This window comes from Panulirus ornatus, chromosome 12 (genome assembly GCF_036320965.1).
Source record: "Panulirus ornatus isolate Po-2019 chromosome 12, ASM3632096v1, whole genome shotgun sequence".
In the NCBI taxonomy this organism is placed as follows: domain Eukaryota; kingdom Metazoa; phylum Arthropoda; class Malacostraca; order Decapoda; family Palinuridae; genus Panulirus; species Panulirus ornatus.
The window spans coordinates 4722827-4741813 of NC_092235.1; the positions used below are offsets into that span (position 1 = coordinate 4722827).

The 18987-nt window shown below is 41.5% G+C and overlaps 1 non-coding gene across 1 annotated transcript; it reads left to right on the top strand.

Moving 5' to 3' along the window:
• Positions 1-18474: 18474 nt before the first annotated feature.
• Positions 18475-18547, top strand: TRNAK-CUU (transfer RNA lysine (anticodon CUU)). Its single transcript has one exon. It is a non-coding gene; the product is annotated as a tRNA-Lys (tRNA).
• Positions 18548-18987: the final 440 nt, after the last annotated feature.

Below are 18987 nucleotides of genomic sequence, written 5' to 3' on the forward strand. Positions count from 1 at the left end.
GCCTTGAAGAATGTGTGGAAGTCGAGAACATTATCTCGGAAAGCAAAGATGGGTATGTTTGAAGGAATAGTGGTTCCAACAATGTTGTATGGTAGCGAGGCGTGGGCTATGGATAGAGTTGTGCGCAGGAGGGTGGATGTGCTGGAAATGAGATGTTTGAGGACAATGTGTGGTGTGAGGTGGTTTGATCGAGTAAGTAATGTAAGGGTAAGAGAGATGTGTGGAAATAAAAAGAGCGTGGTTGAGAGAGCAGAAGAGGGTGTTTTGAAGTGGTTTGGGCACATGGAGAGAATGAGTGAGGAAAGATTGACCAAGAGGATATATGTGTCGGAGGTGGAGGGAACGAGAAGTGGGAGACCAAATTGGAGGTGGAAAGATGGAGTGAAAAAGATTTTGAGTGATAGGGGCCTGAACATGCAGGAGGGTGAAAGGCGGGCAATTAATAGAGTGAATTGGATCGATGTGGTATACCGGGGTTGACGTGCTGTCAGTGGATTGAATCAGGGCATGTGAAGCGTCTGGGGTAAACCATGGAAAGTTGTGTGGGGCCTGGATGTGGAAAGGGAGCTGTGGTTTCGGGCATTATTGCGTGACAGCTGTAGACTGAGCGTGAACGAATGGGGCCTTTGTTGTCTTTTCCTAGTGCTACCTCGCACACATGAGGGGGGAGGGGGATGGTATTCCATGTGTGGCGAGGTGGCGATGTGAATGAATAGGGGCAGGCAGTGTGAATTGTGTGCATGGGTATATATGTATGTGTCTGTGTGTGTATATATATGTGTACATTGAGATGTATAGGTATGTGTATTTGCTGTGTGGGCGTGTGTGTGTGTACATTGTGTATGGGGGTGGGTTGTGCCATTTCTTTCGTCTGTTTCCTTGCGCTACCTCGCAAACGCGGGAGACAGCGACAAAGCAATATATATATAATAAATAAAATAAATAAATATACATATATATATTCTTTTTTCTTTTCTTTTAAACTACTCGCCATTTCCCGCGTTAGCGAGGTAGCGTTAAGAACAGAGGACTGGGCCTTTGTGGGATATCCTCACCTGGCCCCCCTCTGTTCCTCCTTTTGGAAAATTAAAAAAAAAAAAAAAAAACGAGAGGGGAGGATTTCCAGCCCCCCGCTCCCTCCCCTTTTAGTCGCCTTCTACGACACGCAGGGAATGTGTGGGAAGTATTCTTAATCCCCTATCCCCATATATATATATATATATATATATATATATATATATATATATATATATATATATATATATATATATATATATATAAAGCAGTTAGTTGATAGAAACGAATAAACGTAGCTAGGACGCCATTTGGCAAACATGCGATTGTCCAAGACAGACAACTAGTGTATCATAGACTTATTATGTGGACAAGAAGGCGGATTGTTTGCAAATCTTATCAACAAAAAAGTTATCCAATATGTATAGACCTTAATCAATATCAAAGTCATAATTCTTTGTGTATTTAATAATAGAAGATTCAATGGTATTTCTCGTGGTACTGGAATTAGAGTTAATAGCTGATATGGCATTACTCCAGTCAGTACAGTGGTCATAGTTTTTAACTTGATTAAACAAGTTTCGATTCTTTTCCTTTTCTTATACTATATTTATGTTGCTTAAGTCTAACAGAAATATCCTTACCAGTCTGCAAAACATAAAACTTATCACAATTTCTACATGGCACTTTATAGATGCTCCCAGAAGAATTTTTTGGTGAGTTCCTGACTAAGATATTCTTTATGATAATATTGTTGCTGAAGGCAACATTTACATTAAAGGATCTAAGCAATATGGGAATACAGTAAAGTTATTATCAAAAGGGAGAACTAAAATATTCTTTGTGTCAGTGGAAGGTATGGGCTCAACTCTATAAAATGATTTCTTTGCTAATTCAAGGGATTTATCAGTGAAAGATCTAGTTTACTTCAACTTAGATCCAATCGAATATATCCTCTTAAAAACATTATCAGTAAACTCTGGACTGCAAATACGTAATACCCTATGGAACATAGAATGAAATGATGATAATTTAACTCTGTCAAATCAACTCTAACTCTATTACCAAGAGAAATATCATTGAATCTTCTGTTATTAAATACACAAAGAATTATAATCTTAATATCAGTGATGGTCTATACAAATTAGAAAACTTTAGTGTTGATAAGATTTGTAAAATGATAAGTTTATGAACTCTCGTTGTATGTTTTGGACAATCACATCTTTCCCAAAAGGCGTCCTAGCTTCGTCTCTTAGATGTATATCAACTGACTGTTATATTTCTCTCTTGTGTCTCCCCTGATGATGTGGTTATTACACGAAAGCGCACTTGGGAACTTTTCGTGTTTCATTTTCCCCGTGGACTCATAGGAATATACATATGTGTGTGTGTGTGTGTGTGTGTGTGTGTGTGCAAATGTCAATAAAATGGCAGGAGTGGATTATACGTACAAAAGAGGTGCTTATTAAAGAAATATGAAATACTGAATAGTGGTGAAAACCTTTGTATTTATTCCATTGAGAAAGTAGTAAATTCAATTATATCTAGAAGGCAATAAGTTTTCAAGTAATAATGAAATTTGTTCTTCATCAAAATCAAACAGAAAATAAAAAAAAAAATCATAAAAGCCTAATACGTTTGTGTTGCTTATCCAGGCCCATTTTTACTAAGTAATGCTGGGACGGCTCCACCCACATTAATCACTTGAGTACATAGAATATATTATCGTCGTTGTTAAAGAGTTTTCCCTTTTGATGTTATCCTTAAAATGAAGGTTAAGGAAAGTGAGATAGAATTAACGTTAAAGTTAGGATAGCTAAGGCATCCTTGATCATATAATCACTAGTCAGGTGTTAATATAGGTTAGGTTAGGTTCAGTATCCTTCATCAGGTCACCATTACCAAGGTGTTGTTATGTTGGGTCAGGCAACTTTAAACCAATTTCAGTATTATTTACTCATAAATCTTTAAGTTCTAATAACCCAAAATTTTTAGAGTAGATAGGGTAGAAACTGATGGAAGCCATTTCTAACATTATTGCATAACCTGACCTCTCTCCTTTCCAAAACATATCCATCCCAGCTTGGATATTGTACTGCTGTGGTCGTCAACTAATTTGAAAAGGAAGACATTGAATGGAGAAATTATTGAGGTAATCTCCAAAGATGATTACTGGTCTGAGAAACAAATTCAGAGAGCAGATTAAACGACTTAAATCCATTCAGCTTTAGGGAAAAGAAGTTTAAGCGATCCTGTACAGGTATATAAAGTTATTGTAATGGCATCCCTTTAAACTTGATATTTCTACTTCGTGTAACTAGTTCCAACAATTGAAACAATATTCAGCATTGCGATTTAAGTGAGTGACTTTAGGATGTATTTGGATCTGTCAAAAATTGTATTTAGCAAATACTTCAACTTTCAACTGACCCATTCTATATTTTTATTCATTTCATCTCAGTTTTATCACCTTTCTGTTACTGTTTAATATCAACAGTAGCCCGTCTACGTAGTTGGGGCTCTGAAACAAAGGAAACTTTTTCTAGCCTAGGTTAGGGTAGCATCTAAACCAAGCCTAAATGACCTTACCTTAGAAATATGTTCAGACAGTACCTTCTGAAAATATTTCTTAAGGTAAGGTCGTGGGGATTAGTTTAGGTGCTAACTAAACCTTGGCTAGAAAAAGCTTGCTTTAAAGTCATAACTAGTTGAAAGGCCTACTTTAAGTGGTGATATTGAAATTCATTTGCTCCAGTGTGCCCCTCCGTACGTTTGTTTTATGTCCATCTAAAGATGCATACGTTCAATTTCTGATGTAGATTGATTTCCTATCTTAGTTTCGTCTACGGAATTCTACATCATCAGTTCAGCACAACATTGTGGTAATGAAGGGAAAGTCACCACATTTACAAGCCGAGTGCACGTAGCTTATTCCACCTCGTTAGAGAGAAAACTTACCTCTATTTGAATTAATGAACGTGAACATAGAAGACAAAATTTTGATACACATTTGTTATACAACTATATAATTTATATTATATACATTACCACATTTCCTGCACTTTCCATCACAAATTTGCTGAGGTCATAACCTTGTAGTTACCATTACCTTACAACCTTAAGGATGGTGGTCTACAACACCTCTAGATTGATGGAGAAAACGAAAAGTTTCGTTTTACTATTAAGACCACAGAAATACGGTAATTCCACTTCAGTACCACTAACTACTAGTTATTTGACTTGTTGATTTTCACGGTTAAGATTTTCATCCTCTGAGCGAAGCCATACAATAATCGTCCTTATCTACTCTGAGCATTGGATAGCCTCCTGATGATCAAGATTGCTGTTTTGGTTGTCCGTTTCCCTTGTTACTGCTGCGCCTCACTGCACACCTAACATGAGTGCCTTCCACAGTATTAGGGACAGCTGCTGGGCCTCACTGTAGCTACTTCTGGGACGGTTGCCAATCTTCCTCGTATTCCCTCATGACCACAGCGCCAAACCGACTCCCGCCATCAGGCCGAGACGCACAAACATTTCTGACAAAATTGAGACAATCGCTTTCGCGTCAGTTTTGACACCAAGTGAATTTCTACGACAATTACGCTCAAGATGCTTGGCTTTTCGTTCATGGATTAAACAGAAGCAACCAACGATGGTTGCTACTGCCCAATCCATGAAGTCCCCCCCACCACGGAAAGGTAACCAAGCTTCGGGGGGGATGGGTGTTTACCCTGACGCCAACGGAGAAACTCAATATTAGTGCAGAGATCTTTACCTCGGTAAAGAAAGTGTAGCCGGACTACGCCCTCATGAGGTTACTGCACGACAGCAAAGATCACCCTTTGCTAGGCTGTGCTATAGGCAGCACAGCTCCGTCAAAGATCTCACTCCATAAGTGAACTTATATAGATTCCTTTTTTAACATTTTGTCTTGTCTATAAGGAACTCATCAGTTCTTCTCCAGTGAAAGCAAAAAATCATCGAGAAATTCATTTGCTTCCTCAATATCAGGATCTTGTGGCTCTGTGTGGGGGACGGGGCTGGTGGGCTGTGTGTCTGGCTGTGTCTGGAGAGCGGGGCTGGTGGTCTCTGTGACTGGCTGTGTCTTGAGATCAGGGGAAGTCTTGGGTATAAATTTCAATATACTGTGAGCGATATCGTCTCTCAACCGATTCCTCTCGATCTTCTCTTGCACGGCCTTCATGATACGTTTGGGCGGCTTTCTCCATTTTCTTTGCATTTCAGTTGGTGATCCTGCGCCATCGAGCCACATGATACCAGAATAGTATCGTTCCTGTTTCCCAACGGGTCCAATCTTGGTGTCACACATGATGCCGAGGGTACCCAAATGGCGGCCGATGTTTACGTTGGAAGCCACGGGCTCGTTATGTATCTTGCAGTAACTTTCATACCGTTGCTGCAGCTCTTTCCTGCTGATAAGGTACCGCTTCATAGTAATAGTCTTTCCCTTCATTTGAACGAAGGTATTCATGAAACTAACAAAGGAAGGCTTTCCTTTGTAATCCCGTTTGTAGTAACAGAAAGCCATTGAAGACGTGGATTGGGTCAGGCGAAGTTACACAGACTAACAAGATAGTCCTATAATCAATGGTCCTGTACCAGCACTGAACTCGAAATACGTCAGAACGACAATTTCAACCCAGGGCTGGAGGGCCAGTTGAGGATATTCTCACGTCTTGCTCAACCAAGTAACCTCGGTTAGACCTTGTTTATATTTAAATATAGTAAAGCTAATATAGTGAAGCTTGATGTTTCTATTTATATGTAAGGTGCAATGTAGTTTATATAAGGTTCACCTTCCAGATGGGTTCCTGACATAACAACTTACATTCATATATATATATATATATATATATATATATATATATATATATATATATATATATATATATATATATATATATATATATATATATATATATATATATATATATATATATATATATATATACATATATATATATATATATATATATATATATATATATATATATATATATATACATATATATATATATATATATATATAAGCTGGTGACTGAGTTTGGTAAAGTGTGTGGAAGAAGAAAGTTAAGAGTAAATGTGAATAAGAGGAAGGTTATTAGGTACAGTAGGGTTGAGGGTCAAGTCAATTGGGAGGTGACTTTGAATGGAGAAAAACTGGAGGAAGTGAAGTGTTTCAGATATCTGGGAGTGGATCTGGCAGCGGATGGAACCATGGAAGCGGAAGTGGATCATAGGGTGGGGGAGGGGGTGAAAATTCTGGGGGCCTTGAAGAATGTGTGGAAGTCGAGAACATTATCTCGGAAAGCAAAAATGGGTATGTTTGAAGGAATAGTGGTTCCAACAATGTTGTATGGTTGCGAGGCGTGGGCTATGGATAGAGTTGTGCGCAGGAGGATGGATGTGCTGGAAATGAGATGTTTGAGGACAATGTGTGGTGTGAGGTGGTTTGATCGAGTGAGTAACGTAAGGGTAAGAGAGATGTGTGGAAATAAAAAGAGCATGGTTGAGAGAGCAGAAGAGGGTGTTTTGAAGTGGTTTGGGCACATGGAGAGAATGAGTGAGGAAAGATTGACCAAGAGGATATATGTGTCGGAGGTGGAGGGAACGAGGAGAAGAGGGAGACCAAATTGGAGGTGGAAAGATGGAGTGAAAAAGATTTTGTGTGTTCGGGGCCTGAACATGCAGGAGGGTGAAAGGAGGGCAAGGAATAGAGTGAATTGGAGCGATGTGGTATACCGGGGTTGACGTGCTGTCAGTGGATTGAATCAAGGCATGTGAAGCGTCTGGGGTAAACCATGGAAAGCTGTGTAGGTATGTATATTTGCGTGTGTGGACGTATGTATATACATGTGTATGGGGAGGGGGGCTGGGCCATTTCTTTCGTCTGTTTCCTTGCGCTACCTCGCAAACGCGGGAGACAGCGACAAAGTATAATAAAAATATATAATATATATATATATATATATATATATATATATATATATATATATATATATATATATATATATATATATATATATATATACATATATATATATATATATATATATATATATATATATATATATATATATATATATATATCTTTTCTTTCGTACTATTCGCCATTTCCCGCATTAGCGAGGTAGCGTTATCAACAGAGGACTGGGCCTTAGAGGGAATATCCTCACCTGGCCCCCTTCTCTGTTCCTTCTTTTGGAAAATTAAAAAAAAAAACAAGAGGGGAGGATTTCCAGCCACCCGCTCCCTCCCCTTTTAGTCGCCTTCTACGACACGCAGGGAATACGTGGGAAGTATTCTTTCTCCCCTATCCCCTATTTTTTTTTTTTTTTTTTTTTGATTTTCCAAAAGAAGGAACAGAGAAGAGGTCCAGGTGAGGATATTCCCTCAAAGGCCCAGTCCTCTGTTCTTAACGCTACCTCGCTATCGCGGGAAATAGCGAATAGTATGAAAAAAAAAAATATATATATATATATATATATATATATATATATATATATATACATATATATATATATATATATATATATATATATATATATATATATATATATATATATATATGTATATATATATATATATATATATATATATATATATATATATATATATATATATATATATATATATATATATATATATCTGAATGTAAATTGGTATGTCAGGAATCCATTTGAAAGGCAAGATATGTCCAAAGTAAGATATTTATGAAGATGTGGTGAAGATGTCCTTGACCAAGATAAAGGCCACTGATAATGAAAACGAGATGATTGTGAGGATGTAGTGAAGATACATTTTTATTAAGATAGAGTTAAGTGCTGTGAAAGTGACTTGACTATATGAATGTAGTGAAGATGGCCTTTCACCAAAAAATACGCTGGTGATATTGAAAATATAATGATTATGAAGAAGTAGTGAAGATGGCTTTTATCAAGATAGAGGCCAATGATATTGAAAATGAGATAAGTATAAGGATGTAGTGAAGATGGTCTTTGACCAAGATAAACGTCATCGATGATGAAAACAAGATGACCGTGAAGTTGTAGTGAAAATAACCTTAAACCACAGAAAAGCTATTGATATTCAAAATGATTGTGAGGATGTAGTGAAGATGGCGTTGACCATAATAAACGCCATTGATATTGAAAATAACATCTAAATAAGCCAAAATAAACAACTAACAATCAAATCAAATAATTAATTCAAAAGCTACGGTAAGCAACCAGAAATAAAAAGTCTTAGAAACTCCAACAAATAACACCTAAACGAAAAAAAATTAAACAAAAAAATTAGATGGAATATTTCCTATGTAAGTCCATTATTGTGTTTATATATAAATATATATATATATAGTATATATATATATATATATATATATATATATATATATATATATATATATATATATATATATATATATATATATATATAGTATGAAGTCTGTTGGGGATGAGAGAGCTTGGGAAGTGAGTCAGTTGTTGTTCGCTGATGATACAGCGCTGGTGGCTGATTCATGTGAGCAACTGCAGAAGCTGGTGACTGAGTTTGAAAAAGTGTGTGGAAGAAGAAAGTTAAGAGTAAATGTGAATAAGAGCAAGGTTATTAGGTACAGTAGGGTTGAGGGTCAAGTCAATTGGGAGGTGAGTTTGAATGGAGAAAAACTGGAGGAAGTGAAGTGTTTTAGATATCTAGGAGTGGATCTGGCAGCGGATGGAACCATGGAAGCGGAAGTGGATCATAGGGTGGGGGAGGGGGCGAAAATCCTGGGGGCTTTGAAGAATGTGTGGAAGTCGAGAACATTATCTCGGAAAGCAAAAATGGGTATGTTTGAAGGAATAGTGGTTCCAACAATGTTGTATGGTTGCGAGGCGTGGGCTATGGATAGAGTTGTGCGCAGGAGGATGGATGTGCTGGAAATGAGATGTTTTAGGACAATGTGTGGTGTGAGGTGGTTTGATCGAGTGAGTAACGTAAGGGTAAGAGAGATGTGTGGAAATAAAAAGAGCGTGGTTGAGAGAGCAGAAGAGGGTGTTTTGAAGTGGTTTGGGCACATGGAGAGGATGAGTGAGGAAAGATTGACCAAGAGGATATATGTGTCGGAGGTGGAGGGAACAAGGAGAAGAGGGAGACCAAATTGGAGGTGGAAAGATGGAGTGAAAAAGATTTTGTGTGATCGGGGCCTGAACATGCAGGAGGGTGAAAGGAGGGCAAGGAATAGAGTGAATTGGAGCGATGTGGTATACCGGGGTTGACGTGCTGTCAGTGGATTGAATCAAGGCATGTGAAGCGTCTGGGGTAAACCATGGAAAGCTGTGTAGGTATGTATATTTGCGTGTGTGGACGTATGTATATACATGTGTATGGGGGGGGGGCATTTCTTTCGTCTGTTTCCTTGCGCTACCTCGCAAACGCGGGAGACAGCGACAAAGTATAATAAAAAAAATAATAATATATATATATATATATATATATATATATATATATATATATATATATATATATATATATATAATCCCTGGGAACAGGGGAGAAAGAATACTTCACAAGTATTCCGTGCGTGTTGTAGAAGGCGACTAAAAGGGAAGGGAGCGGGGGGCTGGAAATCCTCCCCTCTAGTTTTTTTTTTTTTTTTATTTTCCAAGAGAAGGAAGAGAGAAGGGGGCCAGATGAGGATATTCCCGCAAAGGCTTAGTCCTCTGTTCTTAACGCTACCTCGCTAACGCGGGAAATGGCGAATAGTATGAAAGAAAAAAAAAGATATATATATATATAAAGTATGAATAAATGTGGCGGGGTGGCGACGAGAATGAATAAAAGCAGTAAGTATGAAGTATGTACATGTGTATATATATGTATGTGTATGTATGAATATGTATAGGTTGAAATGCATAGGTATGTATATGGGCGTTTCTGCACGTGTATATGTATACATGTGTATGTGGGAGGGTTGGCCCATTCTTTCGTGTGATTCCTTTCGCTGCCTCGCTAACGCGGGATACAACGAGAAATTATAATTAAATAAAGTATACAAGTAATGGGAGTGTGTGTTTGTGGTAGTAGTGGGTGGGTGTGTTAAGCCTGGAAAGGAAGGCCAGTTAAAGTCCTTTTTTGTAGACTGGAGGTTTGAAAACGGGATTTAACGGGCCTCGGTGCCTCTATATATGGTGAAATACGTGCTTGCCATTGGTTGACAATGATCTACCAATGAGAGGGCTGCATTTGATATAGTTTGATAAGTTGTAAGGATGAAATTCCTATGTATTGTTTGTGTTAAGTATCAGTAATTAGGTAATGTCGTCTTCGGTGGTGCGAGCGCGTTTTATGCACTAGCAGACACAAACTTCCTCCCTATTGGCTGAAGGAAAGCCATAAGCTCCGCCCACCCTGCCGTACTTGATCCGGATGAAGGTTGGAAGGCAATTTTTTACAATTATTTCTATGTATATAGGGAAAAAAGTAAGATATAATGGTGTCATAAGATAGAGCTTGCTGTGTTGTCTATGTTCCATAAGATACATACAAAGAAAAATGCACATTTCACGAAAAGCACACGATGATAGGCACAGAAGGTACAACTGCTACTTTTACGTCCATCTGACCCGGTATATATAAGAATGTTCCTATGTATACATCATCTTTTCTAGCCATTCGAGAAGGTTCTTGCTGCTCCTGTCTCGGCCACGTGTTAACCACGTGGTTGATGGAGGATTAACCGCCAGATCCCACGAAGAGAGAAGAAAGAAGAGAGAAGACAGAAGAGAGAAGACAGAAGAAAGAAGTGGATTGTAACGTTGCCTCCCGCGTTGGTCCTTCCCGCGGGAGACCGTTACGGTGACGACGCCGGCAGGCTGTTCCCTCACCACCCTCGCTGCTCCCCACACCCCCGCGTTGCCTCCACTCCATCTTCACATCCCTTTTTATTTTTCACTTTTTCATCATCCATCATCCATCTCTCGACCGTTTGGCTTGAGCAATCTCTACCCCAGCTTCCCCAACCCATTCTGGAAAACTCATTTTCCTGAGGAGTGGAGGCTGGAGTGGACCTGTTCTCACCTGACGGGGTGGAGACCCTCACACTATCTCTTACCTCTCCCCTACCTTGGACCGTCGAGCCTCCCTCACTCACGTTTTCTCGCACTAGGACACTGATGCCACCAACATGCCGCCCGACATACGTCTAAAATCCCTCAAAACTGATTGCCCCCCTCCTTCCACGTTCGAACTCCTGTCCATCGTCTTTAAGACCACTGAGATCCGTCCCATTAGGGTCATTCAATTACCCTCGAACAAATACCAGTTTAAGATTTGCTTGGGCAAATATAGTGATTTAGATAGAATCCTATCTAAGCCTCTCCTTGATGATCTAGCTAAAAAAAAAACTACCAAATCGTTCAGGACCGCTGCCCCCTTCAAGCTAGATGTACTATTATTGCCTACAATGTTGATGAATCTATCTTGTCCCTCAGCCCTTCGGAGATTGTGGAAGCCATCAATGGTGAAAACAATGACGTTAATGTCATCAACGTCTATAAACCGAATAACTCCAGATCAATAAAGATACAATGTTCAAACCCGACCGAGGCCGATCGCCTGCTCTCCCGGGGAGTCCTGTTCCCCATGATCTCTGTGCCTGCAAAATCCCTGAAGAAAGATGAACATCTCGACGTACAACAATGTTTCAAATGTCTGCAATACGGACATGAGACTAAGAACTGTAAAGAACCCCACCAAACCTGTAGTCAATGCGCGGAAACTGGTCATGGTTTTCGTGAGTGCAAGGCTCAGGCAGCGAAGTGTGTCAACTGTAAAGGTGAACACGTTGTTGTATCTGGGCTGTGCCCACGTAAGAAGGAGTAACTCCGCGCAGTGCGTCAGGCACAAAAATCCAACTCTACTCCTTCCACAAACCCTCACCTCTACGCAACAGTTGCTGCTGCTGCTGCTCCTCCCCCTGCCACCCAAGCTTCTCCTATCCCAACTACTAATTCTTCAGACCTCCTCACCCTACAAGGTAGGATGCATGCGTGCTACCTAAAAGCGTTGTTCCTGAGCGGGGAAGATAAGTCGGAATTCATCTGAATTTACGATTTGCTGCTTGCTCATAACAACCTACCCAATGTACGAGCTCCACCTGAACTCCTCAGCTCCCCCGCCACCAACCATCCCTCCCCGACCCCTGTCTCGTCCACCACCCTAACCCCTAACGAAAACGTATCCCAGGAGACCGCCAGTAACACTTCCAACTCTTCCCCGACTACTCAACCTGTCACCCTCCCAACTTCCAATACCCCCTCCGCACCCTCTAACACAACTCCATCCACAACCCCCCAACCCAACACCAACAATCCTACTGTCTCTCCAAATACCGATTCCTCTCACACCCCCACCGTCCCAACTTCCACCACCACGACAGTTCCCCCTGAACCTCCACTCACACATCCCCCCATCCCCCTTCCCCATCCCTCCGTCCCGCGCCTAACCCTTCCAGGGGAGCCCCAGCACCTGACCCTGCCGACACACCAGACAACCCAAACAGATAGTTCCCGACCCAAGACTAGAAACATGATACACGTGGAACACTCAAACGGTTCGTCAACGGCCTTCATCGACAACAGACACAGAAGGCCAGTAAACTTCCACAAGTCGTAAAATGCTAAAAATCTTACAGTTTAACGTGCGCAGCTATCACAATGGCCGTCATCTGATTGCCACTCTCTTCGAAGAGAAAAAACCCAATGTTGTGATACTTAACATCACATGTATCACCAACGGATACAAAATTAGACATTACGGGTATACATCACGACAGTCTCCAGACAGTAGACACGAGGGAGTCGCTATTCTCATACGCAACACCATCGAACACGAATACCTCGCCACCTCATGGCAATACGAACACTTTCTAGCAGTTAAGATAAACACAATACATGGCTTCATTATCTTCTGCACTACATACTCTCGACCCAACACTTCCATTCCACGCCTTGATCTCTACACAGTATTCGATCACACACATATCCCAGTCTACCTTCTAGCTAACCTCAATGTCCAACACAGAACCTTCCACCTCAACAGAAACAATTCTCATGGTGATGACTTATTCAATTTATACTCTTACAAACGTCTTAACTTCCTAGGACCTTACTTCCACACCGTCTTCACTGGCCCAGGAGGAAAAGGCAGACCTGACCTTGTCTTCTCCAACAGAGCCAGTTATTATCTTCATAATTTCTTGTCTCCAGGACCACTGTGTGGTTCCGACCACATCCCTATCTTTCTTCATCTCTCGTCTAACCCTATCCTCGTTCCATCACCCTCACACTACCACTACAGAAGAGCACAACTGGGAGAGCTTCAAAGACACTCTCCCCAACTGCACTTACACCACAAACTACGAAAACCACCCAATAACACTAATAGACACAGAAATAGAACATATACATGAAACAATCACACAGGCAGCTGACGCCTCTATCCCAACATCTTCATTTACCTCAAGATACTCCTTCTTCCTTTCTCCCAAAACAACCAGACTCCTCTCGTGCTACCGTCGACGCTTTGAGCATAACAGACATCGTTTGGGCCTAGTAAGGTGGGACCTCACATCACAACAAAACCACACACTCAACAGCCTTCTAGAAGACCACAATAGACACTGGAAATCTCTCATCACCACAACAGAACAACACCGAATTAAATCTCCTCAAGAATTTTGGAGCAGAATCCGGAAACTCAAAGGAATACCAAAAACAGACTTCAATCGGCTATATGACGACAACACTCTACACCATAACGCACAAGACATCGCGAACATTTTTCAAAAACACTGGGAAGGTATCTTTCACCCTCAAACCCCCCCATCCCCCCATCCCCCCTAAATCCACCCCCCAACCCACCCCCCACCCCCCACCATCCCCACCCTTTTGCGTACGACCAATCGCTTTCACACGACCACCTTCTCACAACTCCCATAAGATCGAGCGAGGTCAAATTCCTCCCTCTAAAATCGCTCAAAGTATCCCCAGGTAATTCAGGCGTTGGTTACCAGCTACTTACACATCTCCCTAACAACACTATTAGAGCCATCTCCTTCCTCTTCAACGCGGCACTAGCCTCTGGCTATTTTCCCGCGGCCTTCAAAACAGCAACAACCACAATGATACCTAAACCCAACAAATCCAACAGAGATCCAGTGATCTACTGACCCATCATTGTACTTGAGTCCATTGGGAAGACATCTGAAAGAATCTTAAACAACAGATTTAGACAACACCTTACAAACAACAACCTACTGTCACACAAACAGTTTGGCTTTCGTCAACATCATACAAGATGAAGTCAACATAATCACTAACTACATAAGAAACAACACGCGGGCATACAAAATGACTGCACTCATCACAAATGATGTTGAAAAAGTCTTTGACACCTTTTGGCACGATGGATTGAGGTACAAACTAAGCACCCAATTCCAACTCCCACGACCCACCATTAAGCTTCTCTCTAACTATCTTAGCAACAGAAAAACCCGAATCAAATACAGAAACACTAACTCAAACTACTTCTTCCTTAATGCCGGTGTACCCCAAGGCTCCGTGCTGGCCCCCACTCTCTACACACTCTACACAAATGATCTTCCCAATCCTATACACCTGGACTCCATCACTCTCCAATATGCAGATGATGTCACACAGCTAATCAGAGCCAGAACCCTCACACACTTAATCAATAGAACCCAACAGGAAATTGACCACGTTTCTCTCTGGGAGTTAAAATGGAGGATTAAGTCAAATCCTGCCAAATCCAACATATCTTACTTTAATGTACGTCAGAGATACAATATAAGTAATGTCTACCTACACTCCCGTATACACCGTCATTTACCCATTCCCATCTCAAATAGCAACACTGTCCTGGGCCTAAACTATGATGTACACCTGAGAATGAACCGACATATACAGTGTAGAGCGGCTATTGCGAGAGCGGAGCTCGCAAAATTGTATAGATTCAGAGAGGCGCAATTCAAAACCAAATTGCACCTCTACAAAGCATTAATACGACTTATGCCCCTTCAGCTCTCGAAGTCGGAGCCAAATCCAACATCCGTGCGCTCCATATAATTCAGAATAAAGCTCTACGTTGGGTTTGTAACATCAAATGGCACGAGTTCATTAGGAACACAGAACTTCATAGGAGAGCACGAATGCCTCCACTAAACATCTATTGGAGGAAATTTTCTGAAGGACAAGTAGAGTGATTTCAAATACATCGATTACTTCAACAATCTCCTGGGAATAGATCAACCAGATAACATGTTCAATATCCATCCTGAACAATATCCAGTGCCCATATATTGAAAACTAAAAACTACTATAGATCTTGCTGCTAAGTCCGTGTAGGGAACGTCTAGACAAAATCAGTTTCTATCTGCCTGAGATACGATCCATCTCCTCCTATATCCTAAAATAAAATAGAAAAAATTCCCTCGCCCTCCACACATCATCTCTGTCCTAGTTATCATATCATTCCGATGCAAGCTGGGTTAAGCCCTGGCTCTTTTCCTCCTTCTAAAATTCACTTCCTCTAACATCTCTTGCTCTTCCCCCCCTCCCCCCCCCCCCCCTTCCTTGGAAGGGAGTTTTCTATCATCATTCATAATTAACAGTATTCCCTGCAGAACTGATAAGAGAGGGGTTCCCTTATTTACCGTTTTTCTTTAAGACTTAGCTTAGCTCTTTAGCTTAGTGAAGCATTTCTCCATTTCCTTCCCTAAATTTTATTCGTGTTTATTTTCTGTGTTTACTCCTCTCTTTTTGTGTTTACAGACAAGTGAATGTTGACCGGTGTTTCTGGTGTTGCTGGACCACTGGTACATCTCACGAAGGTTGATTGGACACAATTGTGCGACCAAGTGGGAGGTGGTGACAGCAGGAGACCTGATCCCATCTTGGGACGTCCGGCTCGTCCCACTTTGGGGCGCTTGTCTGTCTGATCAGCTGCCTCGTATATTGTCTTAGAGAAGATGTAAGGTGTTACAAGTACCTTTTGTGTGGGGCGGTATGCCACCCCAGAATCTGGGGTCTAGCCCCACTGGTATGGACCCCAGTAAGCCAACCACTACTCCCGTGGGGGGTAGTGGTGGTGACCGATCCACGCTGGACATAAAGTCCAAAAATGCTGAATTTGTGATGATATATGCGACCAGTTCAACGCTTCCCTCAACCCTTCCTCATTAAGAAAGTGATTGACAGCCAGGCTGGTGCTGTTGAGATGGTAAGGAAACTGGCTAGTAGTGACCTTCTTCTTAAAGTTAAGTCATGAAATCAAGGGGCAGACTTGCTAAAGCTGAAAGAATTCATGTTTACGATGTTGTGGCTTCCATTCCGGTAACCATGAACTCATGCAGAGGAGTAATCTTCTGTCCTGACGTCATGGGCATGAGTGAGGACGACATAGTAAATGAACTTGCAGACGAGGAAGTGTGATCGCTGCTCGACTTATCACAAAACTTATTGACGGCGAGCCACGTACAACCCACCTGATCACTCTAACTTTCGGAAATCCAAATTGCCAAAGGATATTGCCGTAGGTTAGGTTAGGGAGCTGTGAGACCTTACATACCGAACATCTTGTCATGTTTTAAATGCCAAAGGTTTGATCATGGTAAAAAGTCTTGTACTTTTTCATCTCGATGTGGAAAGTGTGCCAGCGTGGAGCATGTTGCTGACCATTGTACAGCCAAGGTGGTACTGTGCGTTAACTGTGGGGGGAGGCAACCACCCGAGCTCGTACCGAGAATGTCCTCGGTACAAGTTTGAGAAGAAGTCTGGCCAGTTAAGGCAAAGGAGAACATTTCATATGATGAAGCAAGGAAGAGGGTGAAGGAGACTCACCAGACTCCCAAACACAATGAGTCCTATGCTATGGCATTGAAATGTAAGCTGGTCATGGTCACAATTGCCACGGGAACTGCTGAACCAACCACGACCCATCACTCCCGATGAATCTATAACGAATCAGAGCGACACTGACACTGACTCTGACGATAATACCCACAAAGACTCGTACTCAAGAGCCACCTGCTGCTCTGTTTGCCCCAACAATGTGAGAGGACAAGATGAAGTTACAAAAGAAACTGTGTGGCAAGTGGTCGTTCCTGTGGCTCCAACGAGTAGGTCTTCCTCCATGATGAAGTCTTCCTCGGTGGAATCACTGGACGACAATACCGTGCCCACTATCAGGAGCCGATCCCGTTCCCCTGGGGACTCGCCCAATTTAAGAAAAAAAAAAAGGTTCACAAAGCTGGCCGGCTAAAGAAGTCTTAAACCAACCGTTCAATATCATTCAGTGGAATTGTAGAGGTCTTAAGAATAAGCAAGCACAATATCACTGTTGCTTGTATTATATAGACCATCCGTTATTTGTCTACAAGAGAACAATCTGAACAGCACAGTCGAAGATTGTGATGTTTTAGATAATTATCACCCGTATAGAAGATCATGGGGTAGCCATTTATATACACCAAAGCTTACTCCATACAGAAGTGACTTTAAATTCTACTCTGGGCCTAAATCCTCACTAACCAGCCAACCAACCAACCATTATGATACATATTTTACTTGATCAACACATCAGGCCTGGCCCCACCACCTACTAACCTTCTCCAGACACACTTGCTGCCTCCTGACCATTAGTGTCTTACTCTCACAACATCAGACAGAGAGGAGAGTGTCTCCAGACACACTTGCTGCCTCCTAACCATTAGTGTCTTACTCTCACAACATCAGACAGAGAGGAGAGTGTCTCCAGACACACTTGCTGCCTCCCAACCATTAGTGTTTTACTCTCACAACATCAGACAGAGAGGAGAGTGTCTCCAGACACACTTGCTGCCTCCTGACCATTAGTGTCTTACTCTCACAACATCAGACAGAGAGGAGAGTGTCCCCAGACACACTTGCTGCCTCCTAGCCATTAGTGTCTTACTCTCACAACATCAGACAGAGAGGAGAGTGTCCCCAGACACACTTGCTGCCTCCTAACCATTAGTGTCTTACTCTCACAACATCAGACAGAGAGGAGAGTGTCTCCAGACACGCTTGCTGCCTCCTAACCATTAGTGTCTTACTCTCACAACATCAGACAGAGAGGAGAGTGTCTCCAGACACACTTGCTGCCTCCTAACCATTAGTGTCTTACTCTCACAACATCAGACAGAGAGGGTGTTATGCCTCTTATCTAACCTGACACATCAGCCGGGGTCTCAGGACGTTGATAAGGTCATGGTCGGATCCCCTTATGTATCTATCATGTGACCTCAGGTAAGTTATTGAACTTTATCGCTGATAATACAGCGTTGTTAGGGGTTAATGATGGCAGTTATTAACCTCGTTTAAACACACATATTCACACGAAGAAGGTTGTATATAAGCCCGGCTAGCTCAGTCGGTAGAGCACGAGACTCTTAATCTCGGGGTCGTGGGTTCGAGCCCCACGTTGGGCGGTAACAGTTTTCTATGATGTAACATGAAACAGCCTCTGAACATACCATCCACCGCCCGTCTAGATCAAACAATCTGCTAAGCAAAAGGCAGCTGAAGAGTCATTCAGTACTTAAAGACAAACCAGAAGTCTGTTTGAAAAAGTGAGTGATGATGCACGGGAGACTGAAGGAAATGTGTCACTATTCACTGCTGAACATTGTACATTACGTGTTATTCATCATCTCAGTAAGCTGTACAAAGCAAGATTTGCAAACAGTAAAGGATGCAAGAATTTCAGGTTAAAAAGGTTGAAGTGCAGTGCAGTTGTGAGCAATGTGTTTGCCCAGCATTTTAACAGCAACTTGAAAAGTGATATGGGCAGTCAGAAGTTTAGCTTCTTACCTGATGAGAGTAATGACATTACTGTAACGAAATTATTGGGTATTGCTGTCCAGTTCTA